Here is a 6,000-nt window from a genome sequence, read left to right as displayed (position 1 = left end):
AGAGATCGTTCTAAGTTGGCCTCCAGGAGCCACGTGCTGAGTAGCAGGATGTAAACAGAACTACACAGTAACACATGGTGAAATTGCAAGGTTTTATTGATAGTCATTGCAGTGTCTATACGGTATACAGTGTGTATGAGTCTCCTCAAAGTGTTGCTCTCGTGTCTCCCCTCAGGAGCCAAAACACAATCTCCATTTTGCCCCAATAACACCAGTCAAACTAGTAATAACACGAGTCCCCCCCCCATAACCACAGGTCCATCTTACTATAATCATATTGAAATAAGATTTTTAAAGCTTGTTATTCATTACAGGTGACGACTCCGTATCCCAGGCAGGCCCATTCATTGGTCATCTTGATGAAGCCGGGTGCTATGCTGAGTCCACTCGCTAGAATCAAAACACAGATGAAAATTAGGTCCTTCAACAGTCACGTGTAATTTACACAACACAGAGCAGAGTGTATGGAGAGATAAATAGAGCTGCTGGCTCGTGGACTCACCTGACAGGATGTTGTAGAGGTTGCAGTGGTTGGGTCTGTCATCGAGACGGCTGGTGAATCCCAGAGAAGTGGACTGGGCCTGGTAAATAAGCAAGAAGGTCGATAAGTAATTTGGCTTAGTTGAATTATACAAGGGGTGTTATTGACTGCTACTGATGAATTTACTTGCAATTTCCATCATATTTGCTCCTTTACAATTCAGTAAATATGTTTCTGTCAGCTGGACAAGCGTCCCTGTGTGAAGTGTGTATCACTCTAGCGTGCGGCTAGTTTTATTTTCATGTGCTCATCCGATTAAACACAAATGAACTGAGGAACCTGCAGCACATCAGCACCAGACTGAAATAATGAAGGTCATTTTGACTCAGGGGCCCTCGTCCAGATGGTCTCTGGATTAAGGAATGAAGCAGCGTGTGGGTCCTGCTTTATTATATCAACCTGTCAATTGATATTGGGCTTTAATTATTAGCTCATTAGCTCAGACTGGGACATGCAGCGAGACTCGTGTCGCCCTGGAGCTCGGAGGCATTCAAATTTGGCGTTGTGTGTAAATACAAAGACATGATGTTGTGAGTCCACACTGAGTGAAAGCATTAACATATTAGTACCTCATGTTGTTATTGAGTATGTCGTTCTACTACTACTACTACTACTACTACTATTAGTACTTCTACTACATGAATACCTTGCACACTGTCTGCACAATCTTTAATATACAGCACGTATTTTCATATTGTACATATCCTTGTACATTTATATCTTATACATAACTTGTAGTTTTATATATTTAATGTTGTTGTATAGCTTTTCACTCATTGCTCTTGTACTGTAGGTTCCTGTGTTTATCTTTGTCCTTGAACTACAGTACATGCTTCTACTTTTGCTTTGTCTTTCACACTATTTTCACCAAAGCAAATTCCTTGGCAATAAAATCTGATTCTGATTCTACCTATTTTTTTGCAACAAGAGAACTTATCATCTATTTGTAATTATTAATATTCACAACATAATACTTAATTAGGTTTAGTTGCATATCATCTATTGTAAACTCCAGTTTGCTGGCTGGTGGCTGCTGGCTGGTGGCTGGTGGCTGCTGGCTGCTGGCTGGTGGCTGGTGGCTGGTGGCTGGTGGCTGGTGACTGGTGACTGGTGACTGGTGGCTGCTGGCTGCTGGCTGCTGGCTGCTGGCTGCTGGCTGGTGACTGGTGGCTGCTGGCTGCTGGCTGCTGGCTGCTGGCTGCTGGCTGGTGACTGGTGACTGGTGACTGGTGACTGCTGGCTGCTGGCTGCTGGCTGCTGGCTGGTGGTGCTGGCTGGTGACTGGTGACTGGTGACTGGTGACTGCTGGCTGGTGGCTGGTGGCTGGTGGCTGGTGGCTGCTGGCTGGTGGCTGGTGACTGGTGACTGCTGGCTGGTGGCTGGTGGCTGGTGGCTGCTGGCTGGTGGCTGCTGGCTGGTGGCTGGTGGCTGGTGGCTGCTGGCTGCTGGCTGCTGGCTGGTGACTGGTGACTGGTGGCTGGTGGCTGCTGGCTGGTGGCTGGTGGCTGGTGGCTGGTGGCTGCTGGCTGGTGACTGGTGACTGGTGACTGCTGGCTGCTGGCTGCTGGCTGCTGGCTGCTGGCTGGTGGCTGCTGGCTGGTGGCTGGTGGCTGGTGGCTGCTGGCTGGTGGCTGCTGGCTGGTGGCTGCTGGCTGGTGGCTGCTGGCTGGTGACTGGTGACTGGTGGCTGGTGGCTGCTGGCTGGTGGCTGGTGGCTGGTGGCTGGTGGCTGCTGGCTGCTGGCTGGTGGCTGGTGGCTGGTGGCTGCTGGCTGGTGGCTGCTGGCTGGTGGCTGCTGGCTGGTGGCTGGTGACTGGTGGAGGTTTGGTTGAGCGAATGAGTCTCTCACACCCTAATTTATACAAAACAGCCGGGTCGTCATGAGGCCCCACAATGATGCTTGAAATTGATTTGATAAAATCTGTGACTTGTTGGTCTTGTGATGATCATTGTGTGACTCGGCCTCTTGCTGCAGCAGCACTTGGAGGATGATTGTGGCCATTTATTCATATAATGTAAACCTCATTAAAGGGATAGTTCACTCAAAAATGAAAATTCACTCATTATCATATTTACTTTGTGATGCCTAAAGTCAATTTTTGTCCTATTCAAGGCTGAAGTTAGTTTTAAGATTGGATTGTTTCACATCATTAAATTAGTGTCACATAAATAGTAATACAACCTAAATTAATGATTAAATGTACAATAAAAAAAAGCTTTAATAATTATGTACCTCATTTTACATATCAGTTTGTGAATTTGTTTCTCTGCATTTCGTTCCATTTTCAAATACATTTTTAAACTGTACAATTAATTTTCAATTATCTACTTAGCCAAGAAAGACACCATTACTTTTTGCCATGGATCCAGACAAAGGGACAGGTCCAGGAACATTTAGGGCTATTTAAGAACTCACAAACGGGACATGTGTTTCTTTCTTCCTGGACTGATCCACATATCAAAGAGCTCAACAGTCACATGTTTTGTGAATGACTGTCGGGCAGACTCCCATGTTAATGAAGAATTAAGTGATTTCACGGACGTCATTTGTAATTGATATGCTGAGTTTATGCACAAGAGGTGGAGGCCACAGGGCCAAAGGAAACAAAGGAGCTGTGGGTTTGAAAAGAATTGCATTAGTTTGTTGATGTAGTTCTTTGTTTTATTAATTCCCTGTGGTTATCAGCAGCCTCCTCTTTTTCTTTACTTTTAAAGAAGTCATTCATACTTGGTTTTTATCTTTATGAATTAAACAGTATGAAAGAAAGCATGAAAACTGGGAGAAAATCTGAACAAGAAGAGTATATTTAAATGAATATATTCATTTATTATGTAATATATATTTTTTAATCTACCTAATGAATACTGTCCATTTTTAAATGTAAAGATAAATATATGATATATTTTCATTGTAGCCACACATGATCCTTTTGTGTGATGTGGTTCAGCACAAAGTAGTAATAGCAGTAGTCTTTATATATATTTATATAACTTTGAGGTTGAGTAAATTCTACTTTTTAAGATGAAAACACAGTGTGTTGAGGAATTTTTGACTTATATCTGTACAGGAGAATAGTGCCTGTCTAAATTCCACAGATACTCCCTCCTCTCTCTAAGCAGTACCCAAGGTCAGGTTATAGATAAAGGTCCAACCAACAGTACATTGTTGTGTCTATGCTGAGGGACTTTCATATCTAACTCAGATGTGCCAGACAGAGAAACTTCAACTCTCACCAACTTCAACTCTTGTGTGTATTTCATTAGTGGCAAGAAGTTAGGACCCAATGTGATTTAGGAAAGCATACTTTAGACTTAACTATCCAATAGGATGCGAACACCTACATGTAACATAGAGAGTGACAGCAACTCTAGCCATTCATGGATGTGCTCTTAGAATGGGTGATGCAAGTAGAGGGAGATCTACTGGGATGCTGTGGGATCGTTGGTATATTGTTTCACCTACTGGTCTCCTTGATGCATCAAGTCTACATTAAACTCTTCTACATAAGACACCAGCTGCTGCCTGAATTCTCCTTTCACCAGCTTCCAGAAAAGTTCCATAACACAGTGGACACATTTGTGATCAATTATAATCATAACACATTGGCAACATGGTTATTCATGCAGAACTTTGAATGCACACATTTGTATATATATATATGCATACATGTGTACATACACATACTATACATGATTTTGAGTATGTGTGGATATTCATATATTTGTACATAAATGTATATACCTCTTTACAATGTAATATTTTTCACACTATTAGCTTCAGAAAAAGTTTATTTCAAAGATTGTATATAAAGATGGACGACATGACGGCTCCTCATAAGTGACACCAAAACATCTTGATCGCCACCTGGTGGCTGGATGAGACTAACTCAGGATTGGTCTAGCAAGTGTATGGGCGGGACCTCACTACCGCGGCTCCACCCCCATGATCACTACTGTGCAGACTCTGGCTTCAGATGCGCAAAATGAAAAGTTTTCATATCCGTAATATTTTGGTTTCATTTCTGGAAAGTGGGAGGAGGTGGAGATACTTTTAAATACAGTCGATGGTTTATTCACAGGTTTTATTCCATTTTAAGTTCAACATTAATGTAAAACAGATTTGAAATTATTACTTTACTGTTTCATATGATGTAGTATTTTTATCTTCTCGGTAATAACTGAGCTGTGTGAAGAATTTATGTGAGCACACTCCCATAGAACACTTACTGTGCCCTCTACATAACCCTGTGTTATTATTGTATATCAGGAAAGGACACTCGTGCAGTGACAATCTTGTTGAGAATTAGCTTCCTTCACTAGAGGGTTTATTTCCTCACTCAGTTGCAGGATGAGCACACAAGCACACAGACACGTCATCATAGACTTGCAAAGATTTTTATTTGTACTCATGTAGGAAATGGTTTCTACAATATTATTCAATTAGTCCACCATATATATCACTATTTCAACTATCAGAGATAGTCTGACATAAAGGGGAAATCTATGTTTTTAAATCAAATTCATCACAACCAGGCTTTTCTCATGTCATTTCAACATGGACGCTTTTTAGGCCCTGCAGGTGGCGAGTCCGTAGCTCAGGCAGGCCCATTCATTGGTCATCTCCATGAAGCCTGGTGATGAGCTGAGTCCACTCGCTAGAATCCAAACACAGACGGAAATCAGGTCATTCCACATTCATTCTCCCACTCTCTTCATATTAACACTGACTTTTAGAATTTAAGTTAATAAACAGGAAAAATAATATAACAGTGAATATTTGGAATCGTCTTAAAGTTTCTTTTTGCTCACCTGACAGCACGTTGTAGAGGTTGCAGTAGTTGAGGCCGTCATCCAGAAGGCTGCTGAATCCAAGAGAAGTGGACTGGGCCTGGGAAGGAGGTTAAATAAAAAAAATAAATGCACATATACGTACAAACAAGCATTCCACAGTTACGTACCTCTTCATTTGCTCTACATAAAATCATTTAAAACATAGAGAGTTAAGATGTCTTTTAAGAAATATATCATTTTTATCAACGTATATCTTGCCATGTGTGTCAGTCAACTGTTTCTACTGTTTGTCCTCATTTAATAGAAGTCAGTTAAAAGTGGAATGCAGCTGTTACTCACAGTGACACGGCAGCCGCCAGTCATTACAGTGGGAGTGAAGTAGAAGGTTATGCTCTCAGCCTGAAACCCGTCGATGGAGGTGTGGTTGGCTTTGATGGCATGAGGGCTGACGGACACAAGCTAGACAAGAAATGTACAAGTTGCTGGTATATATATATATATATATATATATATATATATACAGTATTTGTTTTTATATTCACATTGGGCATCCGTTGGACAGAGTTAGGAAGATGTGCAGCAAAGGGCCGGGGTCGGACCTGAACCCGTGGCTGCTGCAGGACGACTCAAGCCCCTCTACACGAGCCCCGTAAACTGATATAATCCAT

Source organism: Hippoglossus stenolepis, chromosome 11 (genome assembly GCF_022539355.2).
Source record: "Hippoglossus stenolepis isolate QCI-W04-F060 chromosome 11, HSTE1.2, whole genome shotgun sequence".
Taxonomy (NCBI): Eukaryota; Metazoa; Chordata; class Actinopteri; order Pleuronectiformes; family Pleuronectidae; genus Hippoglossus; species Hippoglossus stenolepis.
This window is presented reverse-complemented; position numbering follows the sequence as displayed.